The 22,779-nt window shown below is 37.2% G+C and overlaps 1 long non-coding RNA gene across 4 annotated transcripts in view; it reads left to right on the forward strand.

Annotated features, from left to right (window-relative positions):
- Positions 1-22,779, forward strand: part of LOC137488231 (uncharacterized) — a 235,286-nt gene that overhangs the window by 86,816 nt on the left and 125,691 nt on the right. For all 4 annotated transcript variants that reach the window (XR_015515389.1, XR_015515394.1, XR_015515392.1 and 1 more), the window contains one exon: positions 19,250-19,397. This is a non-coding gene — a long non-coding RNA (uncharacterized LOC137488231). The remainder of the gene's footprint in view (positions 1-19,249; positions 19,398-22,779) is intronic.

Below are 22,779 nucleotides of genomic sequence, written 5' to 3' on the forward strand. Positions count from 1 at the left end.
TATCAACACATGGCCTTTCCTCCTTCATTCCTGCTGCCAGTCTGTGGATCTTAACAAGATCTGCTTTGAATCTACTAGAGTTGTCACAATACTGAATTTCGCTACCAGAAATTAAAAAAAAATGTCCCATTCCTGCTAACATTTAAGCTAGGGCTGGGCGATGAAATCGGTATCAGCATTTATTGACCAAACACCATTGCAATATCAATAAAAAACAAATTCGATTTGAAGTTTTGGTATGAAGCGCTATAGTTTTATTTAAATGTGGCCTTGGAAGCAATGCCAATAAACTTAGGGTGTCAGTTTGTCATTTCCAATGGAGGCGTGCGACTTGCACAACACTCATATGAGAGCGACGCACACATATTGTGCAAACGTGGGCATTTTCCAGGCGCACGTAGTTGAAAACATCTCAACTTTTCCGAATGCCGCGTGCTCAATGCGATACAAGTAGTTGGTGCGGGCCCTTCATAATGTCTCTGGGCCCCCCTAAATGTATGGGCCCTTAGAATAGTCCTAACCCTCCCCACCCCAACTAGTGGCGCCCATGGTTGGCAGAAAGAAAGAAGCAAAGTCTGCATGTGTTTAGCGTTTTTCACTTATCGCAAACACAACAGTAGTCTGGTAGTGATTGCGTTGCTTTTTTCAGGGTTAATTATTGTGATATCCCGATTGCAACAGGGAAATACTGTAGACTGTAACACTGTAAGAACATATCTCTGTTGATGGATGGCATTTCATGTCACGTTCAGCCTTATAATCTTAAAGTGTGAGCAAAATCAGCTGCTTTGTCATCACTTTAGACATTGCGCTATAGAGAGTCATTCAAACACTAGCTCTAAAGTGACGTTTGTGAATTAGTAACGGCTTCCAGTGTTCTGATGTCAGCTGCAGATGTAAATGAACGGCGGAAGAAAGTAGTTCCTCATACAAAAGAGTTTTAGACTCTCCGTGTTTGATTTTGTTATTTATGTACACGATTGATCAGCTCAATGGTTCTTGTGAATCAGCTGGAGATCTCTCACATCACAGCAAATATCGAAATATTGCACGCACTTGGTTACCATGAAATCTGAAGTTTTTATTGTAATTCATTTTATTAGTGTTCACTAAAATTTTATGGTTGAAGGAAGTTAGAGATATTTTCTAAACGCTCATAGCAATTAAATAATAGTCTGATTCATATGTTAATAAAAAATGTGTTTTTGGAAAAACTCGATGATTTAGCTGAATGGCTGCACACATCCCAATCGTTTAAATAAAAATCCAATAGTTCATAAGAAGAAAAGGTAGTGATGGTGCAGTGAGTCATGATGCATAAATGAATAAATCTTTGAATGTAAAACCATTTAAAAGATCAAGGTTATATTAAGCAGGAAAAACTTTGAAAACTTCCCAGTACAAAACATATGCTGAATAAATTGGCGGTTCATTCCTCTGTGGCGCACCCCGATGAATAAAGCGGCTAAGCCGAAGGAAAATGAATGAACTTTAACAACATTGAGACTCATTGTTGCCAATCGTTTCATGCTGTCTTGCTTGTGTACCACATAACGTGTTCATTCATTCAGTACATGCGCCTCACAGTGACCGACCCAGCGAAAGTGACGTTGAATTCAAATTAATACCTCTTGAAAAGTAATAAATCTCTGACCACTTTTTGATCATATCACTGGAAATTCTTCTTAATTCCAAATGGAAAAATAGCAGCGCGAAAGGCTTTTGTTGGTGGAATTGTGCTTCAAGAGAGCCTACTTTTTCTTTCCTCCTCTTAAACCCAATCCTGACAGGCTCAGCCCCAACTGCTTTTGACTGAGCCAGTCATTGAATGTATGTCCGATATGAAATTGTGTGAACACGAACAGCAAAGCCTGTATTTACACCCAACCAGACACTTTCAAATCCTGTTTCATATCCCAGCAGACACCGACTCGTTCTCTCACCTCCAAAAGGGCAGCATGTGGATCAGCGCCGTGGGCTGGTGTTCAGAACGGTGACGGCTTATGACTTTTCAAATCTACATTCTCATTGGCGTAGAAGCCTCGGTTTCTCCGTATAACAGACCTCCGCATTAACATATGTAGCACCAGCTCTGCCATGGGGGTTAAATCACGCTTTGTTGTTTCTCAGCCAGAGTCTTCTAGATGCCACATGTCACTCTGTCAGCATATCCCATGATTCATTACTCACAAGAAATGAGGCCTGTGTTCTTTCCGTGGTGTGATCAGCATGATGATGGGTTCGGCGTGTGAAGCTGTCGCACAGTCAAACACTTCATGAACTATAAGAGGAAAAAAAAGTCGGTTCACCGAGGTTGGGCTGAGATTGAAGTGGAAAGCATTGAACCTTTTCATAATGCTAGAGAATAAATCACCTAATGTGTACTTTCTGAAAATGGAGATGTCAGAGACGAGATAGAGTGGAGAAAATCCCATCTCGTGGATCCAGATGGGAAATACCTGTAAACTCAAAAGCTAGTGAGCTTCCTACTATAGAGCACGTTTTAAGGTATGATGGGAAGGTTAAAAGGACCTATACCTTGTTTTTTTGTTTTTTTTTGTTGATAAGTTTAAAAAAAAAAAAAAAGCAGAATTGGATTTAGCCTCTGCTATGAAGTCTATGGGCCCTATCATACACCCGGCGCAGTGTGGCGCAAGGCGCGGCGCAATAGTCTTTTGGTAGTTTCAGTTTGGTGCAAGAGTCGTTTTGAGGCGTGGCGTTGCGCTACGCTGTTTAAATAGCAAATGCATTATTCAATTCAATTCATCTTTATTTGTATAGCGCTTTCACAATGTAGATTGTGTCAAAGCAGCTTCACATAAATGGTCATAGTAACTGGAACAGTGTGGTTCAGTTTTTAGTGTTTAGGTTCAGTACAGTTCAGTTTAGCTCAGTTCAGTGTGATTTAATCATTACTGAGAGTTCAAACACTGAAGAGCAAATTCATCGATGCGTAGCTCTACCAATCCTGAACCATGCGAGGCAGTGGCGACAGCGGAGAGGGAAAAAAACTTCACCTGATGGGAGTGAAGAAAAAAAACCTAGAGAGAACCAGACTCAGTTGGGCACGACCATTTTAATTTCTCCGCTGGCCAAAGGTCTTGTGCAGAGCTTCAGTCACCGCGGTGGAGGCTGGAAGATGGCCTCAGCATTAGCCCTTATTTGTGCGCCCATAGGCGTTCTGGTCTAAAAAGGAAGCCGTTCTGAGGCGGACCGCTAGCGCGTTGCTATTTTGAGAAACTATAATAGATTTTTCATTAGACCAAAACTAACCCGGTCTAAACTCCGGCGCAGAGTTGCACCTCGCTTACACACTGCTTAATACGTACAAGAGAGCAATAGGCAAATATCTTTACATATGAAAAAAATGTAAATATTAAGGATATATATAGGATATAATAAGAATATATATATAGGATATAAATATAAAGGATTAAAATATTACAAAACATATTATTTTCTAGCCTACATAAATATGAAAAATCACTGCTTTTATGTCTTCTTCATCTTGGGAGGCTTTTTCAGTTCATTCATAACAATTTGCTTTTGTAAAATGTTATTATTATTCACAGTATTATTTATTATATCCATATTTATATTTGTTTTATTAAAAACAAGCGTAGATTTGCTCACCTGTCAGGTTTTAGACCATATGGGGCACAGCATGTGTTTTAGGATATAACTCAGGTTTTTGAGCACACTTCGTTATTATTATTCATTTATTCGTTTGCTGGATATTAGAACTGAATTTAGAAACAGTTTTGCAACAAATCTTTGCACTTAACAAACAAAATTAATAATTTATAGGCTAATTGATGTCTGTGCGTAAAGGTTTCCCTATCCAAGAGCTAAAGTGAAAGTGATCTATTATCTCATTCTCACGCAGTAGATGCTCTGTTTAACAGTTTTTCTGTTAAATAACTGTTAACTGTGAACTGTTTGCTTGTGAAATGCTCATTCTTTCCACTTAGACTTACTTTGCTTCCTGTAAACAGCGAATGCGCTCTTGGCGCGACGCAGCTGGGTCTTAAAGGGAATGGGAGATGAGACTCTAATTGGTTTATTCTCAAAACACACCTATAACTCATCAAGAAAATAAACTCAACCCTTTTAGACCATGCGCCACGGCGCAAAGCGCATTTTCCCGTCCGTAAATTAGCAAAAATGCGTTCTGACACGCCCTGAAAGCGTTTGCGCCCTGCGTTTTGCGCTCTGCGCATGGACCGTCAACATAGAGCCCTTTATCCACATATGACAGCTCCTTTTCTGGTTTTGATTAGAAGTATTTCGAAACACTACTTTAAACTAATAAACATCCAGATCCATCCACACAGCTTAGAGCAGCATTTAGATGAAACTGTAAATATGTGCTTCACTCTTTCCTCTCAATGTAATGTGTATTTATATAGCGCATTTATTGTGGATGGGCATACAAACAAAGTGATTCACAATCACAAAGGGTGTTTGGTACAATACCCGATCACAGCGGCCGCTTAAAACCCTCTACATCCTATCCCATTTCTCAACAGTGCTGTAGGTTAAATATGCCGAGCTAGTGTTGTTCCCATACTGATAAACTTCCGGTGACCTGTTATTGTGAGTTTTTTTTTTCCATTTTATATGATTCCTTTTACAGCATCAATGTTGTAATGTCATTAAAATACAATCAGTTAAATAGACTTTGGTATTCATTTAGTTGCTCAAACGTAAAACCACACATTAGGTCGTTTACTTGCAAGTGCCTGCCTGTTAGAATCGGCAGGCTAGCGCAGAAGCTCATGGCAAGGAAAATGTAATGTAAATGCTCGCATATCAGGAATGTGTGTTGTGTTGGCAGACAGAAAGAAGCAAGTCCGCATATGTTTAGCGTTTTTCCTCACCGCAAACACAACAGCAGTCTGGTAGTGATTGCGTTGCTTTTTTCATTGTTAATTATTGTGATATCCCGATTGCAACAGGGAAATACTGTAGACTGTAACACTGTAAGAACATATCTCTGTTGATGGATGGCATTTCATGTCACGTTCAGCCTTATAATCTTAAAGTGTGAGCAAAATCAGCTGCTTTGTCATCACTTTAGAGATTACGCTATAGAGAGTCATTCAAACACTAGCTCTAAAGTGACGTTGGTGAATTAGTAACGGCTTCTGCTGTTTTGACATCAGCTGCAGATGTGAATGAATGGCGGAGGAAAGTAGTTCCTAATATAAAACGCTTTTAGACTCTCCATGTTTGATTTTCTTATTTATATACACGATTGTGCTGTCGAACTGTTGTATAAACCCAATATCACTCTCGTAGCAGTGCGATATGGCTGTATATCCAACACAATCTCACGGCAATTCGTAACTTTTTGATTTAGTGGCTAATTCATATGAATTCGTACAATCTAATTTGTACAATTTAGTACGATTTGCTCATTCCCCCAATGACGGTTGGGTTAAGGGGTGAGGTTGGGTGCCACACCCCCTTTTTAAAATCGTACAATTTCGTACAACTGAACTGAATTAGCCACTAAACTGCCAAAACGTAAAATACTTGCGTTTTCTCGTGTGATCAGGCTGGTATAACAGCAGTGGTGGGACGCTAAGGCATAAAGCAAACACACGCCTCCCACCAGTGCTGATATACAGCCATATCTCACTGCTACACATGTGATATTGCTCATTTGAACAATATTTTGGAGGTTTTTCAAAGAGCTATAAAATAATAATTGTGTTGTATTTGGAGCTGAAACTTCACATCTAGTCACAATCTTGTAAAAATTGACATAATAGGTCACCTTTGAAGATTTCAAACCAAAAAGACTTGTGAACCATGACCTAAAGGAAGATGTTTTTAATTATACTAAAAGGCATTTAGGGCGAGGCAGTGGCGCAGTAGGTAGTGCTGTCGCCTCACAGCAAGAAGGTCGCTGGTTTGAACCTCGGCTCAGTTGGCGTTTCTGTGTGGAGTTTGCATGTTCTCCCTGCCTTCGCGTGGGTTTCCTCCGGGTGCTCCGGTTTCCCCCACAGTCCAAAGACATGCGGTACAGGTGAATTGGGTAGGCTAAATTGTCTGTAGTGTATGAGTGTGTGGGAATGTGTGTGTGGATGTTTCCCAGAGATGGGTTGCGGCTGGAAGGGCATCCGCTGCGTAAAAAATGGCTGGATAAGTTGGCGGTTCATTCCGCTGTGGCGACCCCGGATTAATAAAGGAACTAAGCCGACAAGAAAATTAATGAATGAATGAAAAGGCTTGCTTAAATGTATAAGCTATCAGTCAGATAAGAGAACGCATAGTGTATCTCTTCATATCAAGTATGACATAGTGTGCCTTTACTCGCATAAATATCTCAAATATGCCACATGTGTAAAGTTCGGAATTATTTATAAAACCAGCAGATCTGAAATGAGCGAAGACTATGTTTGGTCTGAACTGAAAACCAACATCTTTCAATTCTGACAGAACTTAGATGCTCGCTGACGATTTTGAAAGCGTTTCATGCGCATAAGTGGACTAATAGACTTTTTCAGCATTTATTATTCATGAGAGGACGTTTCTTTCCTTTGACAGATTCTTTTTCTTATTTAAAAGAAGTCTAAACATGAGAGAAACGGTTTCATAAGAACAAACACTTTTTTCCCGATTAATCAACATGCGTGGATGTCCATTCTCTTAGACATTAAATGAAAGAATAAAGCATTCCAGATGCACATAAGCCTTTAAATTATTCCGCATATGAAAAAAAAGCAAGCAGTACACCCACACTAAAACGTCAAACATAAGGCCCTTTATCATTTCTGTAACAGCTCCGATATTTATTCTAAACATTAATGACGGTGAAAACAGAATGGTCCTCAGGCAGAGGTCTAAAGAGACACGCTCTCATTTTCTCTCATGCAAACACTGTTCTGTCCCGCTTGTGATCGCAGATATCTGGCTGTTTCTATTCATGATGGCCAGCACTCATCTTAAGAACACACACTCCTACACAAATGCACAGTGAGCATCTTAATAAAGTGTGCTCCGAAGGGAACATGCATTAATTATTGCTTTCTCAGTAACAACTTCGCCTGGTAAATATCTCCCTCTCTGTCACCTTAAAACAAACCTCTAATGTGTATCACATGGCTGTTAAATCTGGAAAGTTTTTCCATTCGTTTCATTAGTTTAACATTTCTAACTTGAATTAAACGATTATCAACACTTATTTTGTTTATATTCCGTAAAACAACTCCTTGATCTGCTGGAAAAATGATAAGTATTGCTACAGAAGCTACATGAAAGTGATTAAACAATGGCATAATTTATTTATTTTTTAATGAAGGATTTCCTACCAGGCTTTGAGGGTGCTTGGAGAGATTTTGATTTGTTTGAAATAACAAAACAAAACATAAAATATCTAATTGTGATTAATCTCGTGGCTTTTTTCTCTCTCTTGGTTGTCCGTAAGGAAAGAAAGCAAATTATAGATGCAATGTGTGCAAGTATTATGATTTGTTTTTGTGGGGATAAGTTACTGTATTAATACATTTGAAAATATCAGTCTGTTACAAATTGCTAAATGACACTGGGGAAAAGAATAATTTTTAGAGACGTCCTGTGGTCTGATGGAACTTATATTGAACTGTTTGGCGATAATGAGCAGTGTTACATTTGGAGGACAAAGGGGAAAGCTTCATCAGCAGCATCATGTTGTGGGGCTGTTTTGTTACAGGAGGTACTGGTCCACTTCACAGCATAGATTGCATCATGAAGAAAGAACATTATGTAGAAATACTGAAGCAACATCTCAAGACATCAGCCAGCAAATTAAAACTTGGCCACAAATGGGTTTTCCAAACAGACCATGACCCTAATCATACTGCCAAATTAGTTAAAAAGTGCTTTAAGGACCATAGAGGTGATATTTTGGAGCGGCCATCACAAAGCCCTGATCTCAATCCTATAGAAAATTTGTGTGCAGAGTTGAAAAAGCTTGTGTGCGCAAGACAGAATCTGACTGAGTTACACCAATTCTGTCAGGAGGAATGGGCCATGTTTTATGTCTTAAAGAGACTATTCATAATTTTTATTGACATTTAGTATAATTTAAGTTAATCCTTTTTCTGATTTTTGTGTAGTCGAAGGATCTTAAAGGGATGTTTCATCCTAAAATGACAAATCTGTCAATTTTTACCCTTCTTCCACTTGTTACCCACTTCCACAAGTGCACATTAAGTTTAACTGTTTATTTGAGTAAGGTATGCTCAGTTTTTGTGTGTACATGTTCCATGCGTTTACTATAACTGTTATGTGTAGTTAATGAGTTATAATCATTGGTTATGGACCAAATCTACAGAATGTTTGTGAAATATTTAATGTTTGGTATTGAATGAAAGCTAGGAAGGTTTTAAATGCAGGGATTTATATGAAGAAACCATACTACGAGGGAGGGAATGGGGGTGTGACCCCACCCCACAGCTTCACTGATTAGACAGTCACTGTGTAGGCTGAACCAAATCCCAAATACCATAAAACTTTGAACAAGGAAAGTCGTTGACGTCTTTGGCAGCCGTTGCAAATTAATCACTAAATCAAAGTTACAAATTGCCATGAGATTTTGTTGGATCAACATATTTTATGGAAGTCAAAGCTTACATTTTTAAATACATACATTTTTGAATGGCTGAATACGATCTTGGTAATGTGATTAATGGCTATTATTTACTAATTATGAACTAAAAATTACTATAAATCAAATTAATTAGCCAACATACAACAACCTAATGCAACCACATTTTCAACTATTCTTTTTTGTGATTGTTCAGGTCATTTGATCAAAAACTTAAAATAATGTTACACTAAAATATCTGCAGGTTAAAAGTAAAACTATAAAATATTAAAATGGTGTTTAGAAGAAAATAAAAAAATCTAATTTACAACTATTCTAACATATTAAGGACAATAACCTTGCTTGTGTCACAATATAGATGTTTCCGGCCTTTTTAGTACACGCGCATCTTCACAATATTTTCACAAGCCATTGGAGTACATCTGAGATGTCATCATGATTTGTTAACAACAAATGTGTGGGTATCGGAAGCAATAATTGATACGTTTTATTTTTTGTAGTTGTAGTATATCATAGTGTATAATAACCAGTGTCACATTTGGGATGCTTCACAATTTGCTGCCAAAAAGACCAGTATGTTTTGCGTACCTCAATGCTGGGTTTTATACAACACATGCTCGTTCTAAAAACGTACTGTTATATACATTTATGGAGAGCGCCAAATACGTCCCAGGAGCTATGTTTTTTGTGCAGTTTTTGTTTTTGCGAGTCCACCAGAGGCTGCTGTGTATGCTTTTTCAGATCTCAGATTTCTCTTACGAGTGCCATTTGCGCCTGCTGTTCTCGCGTAAATCCACCACTGACTGACCCACATTTCTCCTTCACTAAACCCAATCAATAGCATTTTCAAAAGCCCCGATTGACCCTCCCACCCACTTCCCTAAACCCAACGAACAGTGTTTTTAAAAGCAATCCAGAAACAGAAAAGCCCTTGTCTGAATTTGACCACGTTTTTGTCTTATCTGCTTTCTGGAACCGTTCTTCGCCAGATTCGAACCCTGTCATTGTGGTCAACTCCTCTCTGTATCTCAAGTTTGCTAACATACATGGCAAGCCACTGGACAAACTAGTAACAAGCGGAGAAGCCGTCCATAAGGAGGTAAGCCGTCTGCAGGTAAGCGCGAAAATAAACTGTATCATACCGCCCCATAGCGTTTGTTTTCAAGATGAAATGCAGCCATATGTACTTATGGGTTCATAATTCACGATCTCCAGAAACGTATACAGGGGTACACTTTCTGAATGAGCCTGTGTTGGTTTTATCACATCATTGTCCTGGACCAATAGAAGCTCAGTAACCGTTGTTTCACGCTTTCTAATAACAAGAGAACCAGAATAATATACACCAATTTTGGTAGCCAGTTTATTACCCTTTCATTACCAAAAATAAGTTGTTAGTCCTTTTTTTTTTTTCAAGATATGCAATCTGATGTTTATTATCTATGATATGACAAGAATTTAGGAGCCAACATCACATTATCTAACACTATTAGTATCATTACAGAAAAAGAAAAGTATTATGTACTATTCAAAGAGACAAGAACCTTTAAGACATCCTTTAAAAAACTGAGTCAGGTCAGTAAATATGACAAGAAATGTGCTCTCAAAAGATCCTTGTCATGTCCTGCCAAACACTTTGTGAGATGAGAAGGAGTTTCAGTGACTGGCTGACTTCAGAGTCCACACACTGCGCTAAAGCGCGTGTGGATTGACAGCGTTGGAGGAAATTGAACACAGGCTTGTGTGATGCTGTTTTGGGTCACTGGATATCATGGGATATGTGGTCAGTAAATCTCACAGAGTGGAGACAAGCTCACAGGGTGATGTAGATTGAGTGAGGGGTCTTTCAAGCGTTTGACAGACTGCTTTACAAGACAAGCCCTTGGCCAGAGAGACTGTTTGGATAAAGTTCATGTTTCATCTCTAGTTCACATCAGTGTCGAACGCTGATTGCAGTATGCTTCTAGTTTAACTACTATAAACCTGATTTGCTAAATGGGAAAAAATTCAGATTATTGTAGCGTAAAATTATGCAGGCTCTAAAGATTGCAAGATTGCAAAAATGTACTCATATACATGATTAACTGTGGGTTTTGTTGTTATTGTTAAAATGAACAATAGCGGTGCTTTACTTTCAGAAGGGCTCATATAGAGATGGAACCTCGGGATTGTTCAGCTTCAATAAGTGGGTATATTGGTCACTTTCATAGATATTTACATTAGATGTCACCTACCCTGTTGTTGTCTATCGGAAGGAATGCGTCAATAGAGCTGCCATTTCAGAACAGGGTAGGGCTTCCACAAGCTTCTCACAATACTTTGAAGGAATTTTGGCCCATTCCTCCTGACAGAATTGGTGTAACTCAGTCAGATTTTGTCATGCGCACACAAGCTTTTTCAACTCTGCCCACAAATTTTCTATAGGATTGAGATCAGGGCTTTGTGATGGCCGCTCTAAAATATCACCTCTGTTGTCCTTAAAGCACATTTTAACTAATTTGGCAGTATGCTTAGGGTCATGGTCTGTTTGGAAAACCCATTTGTGGCCAAGTTTAATTTCCTGGCTGATGTCTTGAGATGTTGCTTCAGTATTTCTACATAATGTTCTTTCTTCATGATGCCATCTATGCTGTGAAGTGGACCAGTACCTCCTGCAGCAAAACAGCCCCACAACATGAAGCTGCCGCCCCCATACTTCACAGTTGGGATGGTGTTGCTAGGCTTGTAAGCTTTCCCCTTTGTCCTCCAAATGTAACACTGCTCATTATCGCCGAACAGTTCAATATTAGTTCCATCAGACCACAGGACGTCTCTAAAAATTATTTGTTTCCCTAGTGTCATTTAGCAATTTGTAATCTGGCTTTTGTGTTGATTCTGGCTTGTTGATTTTCTCATGTTGTCACACAAGGAAGCAGTGTGTTTGAGGTTTTCCTTAAATACATATTCTACAGTTGTGCCTCCAATTTACTTAAATGTTTTCAATTAGCCAATCAGAAACGTCCTAAACCTTGACATCATCATCTGAGCTTTTTCAGAGGCATGATAATCTTATTGTATGTAAACTTGACTTTTAAGAAAAGTTATAACAACTTTTCAAAAAAATCTCTCTCATTATTCTGCTATTAAGCATAACAGAAACAAATGTTATAATCCTAAAAGAGAAAAAGTTTAGTCACATTAACGTCTGACTTTTTAAAAATGGTTATGCGCCTTTTTAAACAATCTATGTTTAATTTCTGGTTTTAACTGTTAGTGTAAACTCTTGAAAAGTCATTTAGCAGACACTTTTGCTCGAAGTGACTTACTATTGAGAAGGCATTCAGTGATTTAACAAGAAGAGGCAATACACACAAGAAGTGCTGATTATACGAAGCAACTGCTTGTGCTCTGAGAGTTAAAATGCCAAAGTCAGGAGTTTAGGTAAAGTGTCCGTTGCATTTAGAGAGAAGAGTGTTTCTACAGGTGGTTTGTCAAGCCTACTCACCCGTGTTAAGCACACTTCATAAATGCACAATGTTTTTTATAGATATGGAGGGATTGTAAGAAAGTGTCTAGTGCAAAAATGGTGCAAGTCTCGTTTAAAGTGTTAGAGAGATAAAAACCTGTTATCCACAGGTGGTTTGTCAAGCCCACTCACCAATGTGATGCACAAAGTCAAAGTTCTCTGCCAGGCTATGCAAAATTTCACATGCAATATTACCATGTGGTAGTCAAATCGCAAATCATTTTGTGATATTTTATGTTGATTTATCATTCAGCTCAATGTATTGTTATAGATACATGTGTGGCCTGAATCATACAATTCTGCAAATTAGACACAAATTAAATGTTACAGTTTTTACAATTAACTTACAACAGAACCAAACATTTCCATTCTGGTTATAGCAGTCAAACAATCTTCAATTATATGGATAAATTCACAGCCAATGCATAGACTCTAAAAAAAAAATATTGTAAATTGGCACACACATCAAGATTTATACAATAAATCAACAAAGGTAGCGTAAGTATTTTGAACATGCATATTAGCTTCCAAACGCTGATAGACAAATAGCATCATATTATGCAAATATACGCACAAAGCATCAATATAACATCCCATAAAACGTCACAATGGTATTAGCATTATTAGTATACATATTTGAGGAGGGAATCAGAAAATAAACTCAGTTTTTTTGGCATGACTGCGCCCTGGTTTGGCTTTTGTTGTCATGCCAACTCGCATGTGATTTGTATAATGCCTGTACTCTTAAAGGAGAATTGGTAAAGTGTCTGTCAAATGAAATAATCTTGTGGTTGATCATAAGAACTGCAAGGCTTTCCTACATTATCCCTTAAACTTTTTGAAGGATTTACCCTTTAGAGCAGGGGTCACCAATCTCGGTCCTGGAGGGCCGGTGTCCCTTCTGGATTTAGCTCCAACTTGCCTCAACACGCCTGCCTGGATGTTTTAAGTAGTAAGACCTTGATTAGCTGGTTTAGGTGTGTTTGATTAGGGTTGGAGCTAAAATCTGCAGGACACTGGCCTCCAGGAACAAGTTTGGTGACCACGGCTTTAGAGTGACAGCTTCAAATGGATTAGGGCATAGGGATGATCACCTCCAAATCCAATGCTCGTCAATCCCTTTTCTCACAATGTCTTCCATCATCAATCTATTTTCTCATAATGACTGGTATAGTTGTAACATATTTGAACACATTTGTCAGGGTTTTAATGACGCCAACTTTACGGAATATTGAGATGGTCGAATGCAAAAGTCTTTTTTTTTTTTGTGGCTGTACTGGAGCTTTATTTATGTGTGTGTGCTGGTTTACTAGTGTGTTTTGTGCAATCTTATTTGGAGGGTACTTAACGGTAGTGTGCTCATCAACATGCCAATTATTCCAATCACCCTCCTGGGGCAAATAGTGAGGGGTGGAAGCCTGATTTGCCACAGCAGGTCAAAGTACCACTTCATAGTCATGGATACAAAGGAACGAGGCAGTGCCACTTCAAGATCCTGATCAAATAGTGTGGAGCTTTATACAAAAAAAGGTCAACTTTTGCACAATGTAACAGCAGTAGATTCCAGCACTGATAGAGCAGAAAGTCATACTAACATTTATCCATGGCAAACAGACTGTGTGCTGAAGAAGACTGCAGCTTTTATTGGGTCACTATAAATGTCCTTCAAGGATCCTGAGCAGCCAATACGTTTTTCATCTTTTCAAGTCTTTTCCCCAAGTCCAAGGCTTTTCTTTTTTTCTTGTGAATTTTTTTTTTATTTTTGGCTGAAATTGAAAAAAAGGTGAACTAGGTCACACCGGACTGAAAAGATGTGCTCTGCTATGGAGGCAGAAGTTCAAACTTCAGGTTGAGACATGGGCAAACTCGCTTTGTCTCAAACAGAATGAGAAACAAGCCCTGTCCGAAAGGCATTTTCCCTGATGACTCTGTGAAAGGAAAAAACATTGGATGAGAAAATCAACAACTCAATTCAACAAGAAAAGTGAAAAGAACTAAACAAACGATAACAGCTCAAACGATAACGATCAACCAACCGTCCATCCAACCAATCAACTAATTAACCAACCAACCAATCAACCAACCGACCGACATACAAACCAACCGTCCAACCAACCAACCAATTAACCAAGCAACCAACCAAACTGACTGACCAGTCAACCAACCAATCAACCACCGGACCAACCAATCAACCAACCTACCGACTGTCTAACAACCGTCCAACCAACAGACCAATTGATTCCAATTGAAGTTTTTGTCAATCAGGGGTGCGTTTCTGAAAATCATCATTAGCTGAGTAAGTTTGCAAGTTTCGTCATTAAAAACAGTGTTTGTTGATTTAGCGTTTCCCAAATCCATTGTTTCAATGTTCATTCGCAAACTGTTCCAAACTTGTACGCTTGCAACTGCACCTTTAGAGCTGTAGTTAGAAGCAGAGTTCCTGGTTGTGTTCTATTCCACGTTATCCCCCCTATGCCCTATATATATGCTCTATTTATGATGTTTCAACATTTGAACTTGCAATGATTAAAAAAAAAAAAACATTAAAGTTATCTCTCTTAGGTGTAATTTGCTTAGTATTGTTTACAGTTCAGTTTTGGCGATATTCATATTGACAATTGCGTTCCAGTCACAGCGCACATTGAAAACATTAAATGACCTATTATTTAAAAGTGGAATTTATGTTACGTCTTCAAAGCTTGTTAAAACAAAAATATATAGCATACAATAATACTTTTAATTGATATTAGGTTATTTATTAAAAAATGTATTACTATGACATGAACCTGTTGGTGGGAACATTTTTTGCAGTGGTTTGCATGCGTCAAATTGCAAAAATACACTTTTACAATAAATAAAATAAAAAAATAATAATATATAATAATAATAATGTAATAATTTATTAATAATAATAATAATAATTTATTAATAATAAATAATAATAATGTCTAATAATAATAACAACAGTGATAATAATCATAATTATTATTATTATTAGGGTTTAAAAATATTTAAATAAATAGCCTACTGTAAATTACAACTATTAACTATATTTGATTTAAATATGAGATTAAAATGTGTTAGCTAGTTTATGTTTTAGAAGAGAATATGGGATATTCTCAATAATTTTTGTAAAGAAAACGCAGCCCTGTATGTGCTGTTTACTTATAGTTCAATTAATATGGAAAATGAGTGCATGTATTTTTCAAAGCTAATATTGATTTTTGTAAGTGTATGTGCGTGTAAAACAACATAATCTGTTTAAAAAAAAAAAAAAATATATATATATATATATATATATATATATATATATATATATATATATATATATATATATATATATATATATATATATATTATATAAGTTATTACTCCACCCCCTTCAGTTAGTCATTATGAACATTTAACGTTATAACTAATGTGTTTCAAACGACAGATCTGCGACAAAGCAGCTACGGTTTTGGGAAACACTCATCACATTGTTCTTTTCCCAAACCATGCATCATCCTATGATAGTTCAGCCATGAGTTATGTTGTTTGGAAAACGCTCTCCAGTGCAGCAAACACACCAGTGTCTCACACACCTACAGCTTCCACGTCCCAATGATTGGCATGAAGCCAGCAGGATTATGCCCACCTATAATGTCGTAACAGACGTGCAGACGAAAAGTCAAAATGAGGAAAACGGAAAGACTAATTGCAAAGTTAACAACTCGCCCACTCAGACGTCACCACTTGAGTTGTTAGAGAATTAATTAAACCTTCCCTTCTACACCTGCCACATTCAGTCTCCATAAGATCTATTGACTCTTTAATTGTGCTAATATCTGAAGAAGTGTTAAAATAACCGCATGTTCTTGCTACTCTAATGTAAAAGTTATTCAATTCAAACCAAGGTGTTGTTGTGTTTAACATGAGAGCTGTGCAACAGAGTTGAACTTAAAAAGTCTTGAAACGCACAGAAGGAGTCTTCTCATTCCAGAAACCCACACTATAAACACTTAAGAGATAGCTATTGAATTATACTTGAACTTTAAGCAAGCGTTCGCTTTTCCATTGCATTGCTAATGGGAGTTCAGAATGTGACATGCGGTATTGATTTTACTCATTTATAAAAACACATTATGCACATCACATTATAGTTCCTCATCCCAAAATAAGCATGCATAAACATTCACAGACAATTCCACGGTCATGACATTTCTCTTCTTCTTATTGTTGCGGCACAAAGCAACAGCTCAAGGCAACTGTCAGGCATCCCACATAAATACAAAAATTGCAAAATGATAAAACAAATGTTTCAGGTCACGGCATTTCTACTGGCGCATCGCCGTAGCCTTCAGGAATCTGATACTTTTTAACACACACACATAAACAGACACACTTTTAAATATCCTGCTGCATATGAGTGTTTGAAAAGAGTGGTTGAAGTGATTGCGATTGTACTGGTGTCACTTTAAATGGTTGCGCACATTAGCTTACAGGCTAATTAGCCCTGATGCTTTTATATTGAATCGACCTGACAGCATCCTGATATATAACCTTTAATTACAAGTTTCAATGAAAGACGGAGACTATCTTTGTTGTGACCTTGATTCTGCGAATCGTCCGCATGTTTACACAAATGCTCTAGCGTGTCAAATCACTTTCATCGAGTTACACGTAGCGTGTGTATTTTTATCTCTTTTATTCCGCAGTAAACGTCTTCGCTTGTCTGAAGGATTTTGTGTGTAGGGTGTGAAGTCTGACGCCAAACTCAAGGTCTGCGTGGTCAATGTGTCCTTGTGTGTGTGTGTGTGTGAGAGAGGGCAGCTCAACTCCTCTTAGGTATTGATTACCCTCCTCCAACCTACAGTAAAAGATGTTCACTGACAGAGACAGCATTATTATTCTTCATTGGGTGAAGGTGAGGGTTAGCATGGGGGTTTGTCTTTAAAACCAAGCACACTGGTTTTAAGTGTTGTCTGAATCGATGTCTATCGAAGCATTAAAAGTTGCATATTGTATTTTTCTTTCCTGTTTTGATAAATATCAGAGTGAAACAGGTCCTCAGATATGAATAAATTATGAAGAGGGCGTGGCAATTGAGGTGATCTTCCAATCACAGCTTTAAACAGAAGAATGGTGATACAGGCAGGGGTCAAAACGGGAGCAAACATAATGTCCATGGTAATCCATATATCAGGCAAAGATTGGGAGTAAACAATCATAAAATGTAGAAACAGTACAGGATCAAAATCAAACAAGGTAAAAACACAGATCAAGGAAATGGCACACTGTAAAACCCAACAGTCAACCTCATCAAATGAAATGAGTGTAGTTAACTCAAAATTGACTGAAAGTTAATTCTAGTCATTTGAAAAGAGTTTTGAACTCAGCGTTGGAGGTAATGAGTTAATTAAATACCTTATTATATAACATATTTAAATGGACTTAGTTTAAAGTACTCATTAAGACTATTTTTTTTTTAAACTCAAAAGATTTGTTGCAATCGGTTTCCTCGTTTCCCCAATGGTTTGAGTTGCCTTAAAGTTTTTACAGTACTCAGTTGGGTTGAGTTCTCTTCATTTATTGAGCTTTACTGTGCTCAAATTGCTTAATTTACTCAATGGATTAAGTTCACAGTACTCATTAGGATTAGTTTTTGAACTTAAATACTTTGTTCCTCAAATGTTGTGAGTTACTTTAACTTTTTGGGTTTTACAGTGTTGTTAAAGCTGGTGCTTGTACTCTATGTTAGTAAGTAATGCAAGTGTCAGATTATCAACGTCTGGATCATGAGTGTTACAACCCCCTGATGTAAGTCTAGGGGGAATGGGGGTTTCACATTTAAAGTACAATTAAAAATAAATTAATCTATAAAGTAACAGTGCAAAAGATAAGCAAAGCAAATTCAGCAAAAAAAAACTCTCTTGGGATTTATTTATAAATCCCAAGTGAACAAAAAGCAATTTTATCAAAGATGAGGAAAATAAAGGGAAGGCAAAAATATACTATTTACTATATGAACAATATGATTGGGGCAAACACAAAAATGGGATAAAACAAGAGAGCTGGCAGAAGGGACGTAGGCGGCACTAAAATAAGAAAAGAACAAAACCCAAACAATCTCTAAATATATATATATATATATATATATATATATATATATATATATATATATATATATATATATATATATATATATATATATATATATATATATCTGTATTGATGTTGTAAAGCACTTTATGTGGTTCTCAACAGTTTGATTGCCAGCATTTTTCTACATTAGATAAGACCTAACAACATATTTATTTAAAAAATTTTTTTAAGAATATAATGTTGATCTATCTCGTTTATTTATATGTTAGCTGTGTTAAAAGTTTATTTTTATTCTCATTACAGTAAAAAAACAAGCAAAAAGTATGTATTACCATATTATACAATATTATACACTCAACGTTCATTTTATTAGGTACACTTTACTGGTACCTGGTGTGGGCTTCTGCTGCTTTAGCCCAGTTGCCTCAAGGTTGGATGTGTTGTGCGTTCAGAGATGCTCATCTGCAGACCTCGGTTGTAATGAGTGGTTAGTTGAGTTACTGTTGCCTTTCTATCAACTTGAACCAGACTGGTCATTCTCCTCTGACCTATGGCATCAACAAAGCATTTGCGACCACAGATCTGCCGCTCACTGGATATTTTCTCTTATTTGGACCTTTCTCTGTAAAGCCTAGAGATGTTTTTGCGTCAAAATCCCAGTAGATCAGCAGTTTCCCGTCTGGCACCAACAACCATGCTACATTCAAAGTCACTTAAATCACCTTTCTTCCTCATTCTGATGCTCAGTTTGAACTGCAGCAGATCGTCTTGACCATGCCTACTTGTGTAAATGCATTGAGTTGCTGCCATGTGATTGGCTGATTAGAAATTTGCGTAAACGAGCAGTTGGACAGGTGTACCTAATAAAGTAATTTTTTTTCTCCTTATGCTGTTATTTTATTGCATCTTATAATCAAATTTCATTTTTATCATAATTTAATTATTTTTTTTTATTTATTTTTTTTTTTTTTGCATTCTTGATTTTTGAATTAAGCTGCAATGAATTTGCATTCTTGAGGATAACAATTTTCTTTTAACTTTTGCTTGTTATTTGTATTTTACAGGAATAAGGAGAAGATGAGAGCTGATTAGGAGCAGGAGGTCGGATGAGAAATAGACACTCACCAGTCTCGACTCTTACCCTTAAACGGCAACTCCAACAGCATCCCAGCAGGAGAGACAGGAGGAATACACAACAAAGGCCAAACACAGGTCAGAAAAATTACTTTTTCTGCAGGCAAATGACATGACTCATGCAAGACAGAAAATATATCTCCATCTCACATTCTGAGAGAAGCCAAACACAACTGCTGTGGCTTTTTATTATTCTTTTTTTAAAGAGAAACTTGAATGTGGGCATGAAAACTTGTGGGGAATATAAACAAATGATTACTCTTCACTTGATTTATGCTAACAGCACACTTACAGACACCCACAGTCCATTTACTGACCAGCTGATGCATATTACTGGCAAAAATCGCCACTTCTAGTCCGACTGGCAGGATTTAAGCGTTCCATGAGAATAAGATACGCTTGTTTTGAGGGATTTAACAGGACGTTAGATCAGTTTATTTGTTTTCTGGTTAATGTAAAATTCTACTAACATTTAAAACCGTATGTTCCACTTTTTTGTGCAGTTTTGCACACTACTTGGGTTGCATTGATAACCCTTTACAATAAGGTTCCACAAGGTATTGCTAGTATATTTAATTACTAACACAAATAATCAACCAACAATACATTCATCCCAGTATTTATTCATCTTTCTTAACGTTAGTTTATTAAAATTAGTCTGTCATTGTTAGATCTTGGTAACTCAAAGTGCATTAACTAATGCGAACAAGCACAACTTTGGATTTTAAGGGATTTAGTATGTACAAGTTCGATATTTCCAGTTGAGACGTGCTTGACACACTTGCGTTGTTTAGGTGCACCTAGTTGAAAACATCTCTGCGCACTGCGAGTCATGTGACTAACCAACCACCTCTATTGAACATTTTCAGGGATGTAAACAACAACGATGGTTCTAACTTGTTTCCTGTTTTAATTTTTTATTCCTATGGCTTCTGAGAATCCATAAAGAGCCACATATTGGTAAATAATGTTATGATAGCTGTTTTAACATGAAGCTATGATTAAATCGCCTCTTGATCGCCAGTTTGATAACGAGCAGGAAATGTTTATGGGTCAATGACATGACCATGTTGAAATGGTCTATATTTTGTATGGAACCTCTGGTGGTAGCCGGATTGAATAACACCTTTTACCCTCAAAAAATTTTTTAATTATTATACACTGCTGCTTTTCAATGGGTGGATTTTTTTTTCTTTTAAAGAAATCCACAATTTGTTTTACTTTTATTTTTTTCAGAAGTCATGTGCACCCACTGACAGGTAAAATCTGCTGCTGACATTTTGTACAGTATTGCCAAAGCTTGTTAGATATGTATAATATCTTTAATATATCAACATCATTAAATAAAAATAATATATATATATATATATATATATATATATATATATATATATATATATATATATATATATATATATATATATACAGCAAATGACAAATAAATAACAAAGGAATAAAAACATCTATGGAATAAAAATCTCTGAACAGTATAAGGCCCGCCTTAACTTTGCGCTACACCACTGACGTGGAGCAAACCTTTCATTAAAAATTGTGAAGGAAGTGACGTGCCTCACACTTTACACACACTTTGACATGACATGTGAATGGCCACTAATAATGCATTAAATGTGGAACTACAATTTATAAATGCTACAAGTATTGCTCGTTCTTTATCATGAGTGCCCGCTATTGTGATTTATTTTATTAAAGACGAACCTAATGACTAAAAACCAAATGGATCGCATTAAATGTTCAAAAGTGGGTAGTTTCTCAAATGCCTAAATCGGTTAAGACTGCGACTTTAAATAATAATTGATATCTTTTTCTATTGTGTTGGGTTGCTTCACACACAATGTAATGTCACTGTTTCAGAATCCCACATATTAAGCATCAGATCAATTCATATAAGCTGTACTTGAATGCATCGAGCAGCAGTGTTCGCATCACGCCAGCTTGAGTGACAATATCAACCTCAAAAAGAGTCTGCAAAGGCGCACACACAGACGAGGAGCGTCTCAATATGACCCTCTCGCTTTTCACTCAATCCCGTTTGCTTTCTTCTCATTCGCTTTCTCTCAGGAGATCAGAGAGTTCTTTTGCTGTATTGAATTTTTTTGCAGCTCTCTCCTCACCTTTAGTATTGGCCTCAGTTCATTGTGGACCGAATGAGCCACCAGGTGAGACTTTGATAGTGTCTCTTGTGAGATATTGGATTTTCTTCCAAGAAAACTGCATTTTGTCATTGTACCGAAAGTACAATAAAACCTGATTCTGTGCGTGTTTGTTATTTGGGAGTAAGCAAGTCTTTATAAAAAGCTGAATGGTGAGCTCTTTTAAAGGTTTGCTCAGGAATATTTATTTTGAGATTTATTTCTTACACTGATAAACATAAATGAAATATATAAAAGTGTTGCAGGATTTACCCCTGAATCAATTTTCCCTCCAAATAAATACATATCCCCCCTCCAAACCTCAAAGAAAAACAAAACACACTCAAAAATAGTTTATTTGTTACACTTCAGCTTGCAGCTTGAGGAGTAACTCGTGATATTACAGCGTATTGACTCAACTCCAGTTTAGATTTCAGCACTTTTACCTTTTGTGCTCTGTAAAGGGGAAAATGGACGCTCAGATGGAATGTGAGCAGCCCCCGCTTTAGTCTGTGCCGCGCTATTGATGAGATTTCAGGTCAGGCTGACAAATCCATTTCACCAAAGGTCAAAATGGCAAATATAGTTCAGATAGGGGCAACGCAGATGGAAAGCAGACTTTTATTCCCCGACTTCAAACTTGGCAGACCTTGTGTCGAGTCTGCCTCCATGCAGCACAATAAAGTGCTTTTAGAAAATGTAAATGAAGATGCGAGTGTACTTTAGAAACAGGGCTGTCAATTAAAACTTTAAACCGTGATGAAGCACATACAGCATTGGCCTTGTTTATGGTTGTCATCATTTGCTTTATTCAGTAAACTGAAAGCTGGTTGTCTGAACTTTCTTTTTCAAGGTACGGTGTCGATATGATCATGTTGACTACAGGGTAACATAAGTATTTCTCGGGTGTGGTTGACTTGAAATTCTTCATAACAACCAAAATAAAACAAATACTCACCGGCCACTTTATTAGGTACACCTAACTGGTACCGGTTTGGACCCCCTTTTGCCTTCAGAGCTGCCTTAACCTTTGTGGTGTAGATTTAATAATGTACTGAAAATATTCCTCGGAGATTTTGCTCCATATTGACATGATAGCATCACGCAGTTGCTGCAGATTTGTCAGCTGAACATCCATGATTGAATCTCCCATTGCATCACATGCCAAAGATGCTCTATTGGATTGAGAACTGGTGACTGTGGAGGCCATTTGAGTACAGTGAACTCATTGTCATGTTTAGGAAAGCCAGAGATGATTCACGCTTTATGACATGGTGCGTTATCTTGCTGGAAGTAGCCATCAGAAGATG

This window comes from Danio rerio, chromosome 18, assembly GCF_052040795.2.
Source record: "Danio rerio strain M-AB ecotype USA chromosome 18, GRCz13ab, whole genome shotgun sequence".
Taxonomy (NCBI): domain Eukaryota; kingdom Metazoa; phylum Chordata; class Actinopteri; order Cypriniformes; family Danionidae; genus Danio; species Danio rerio.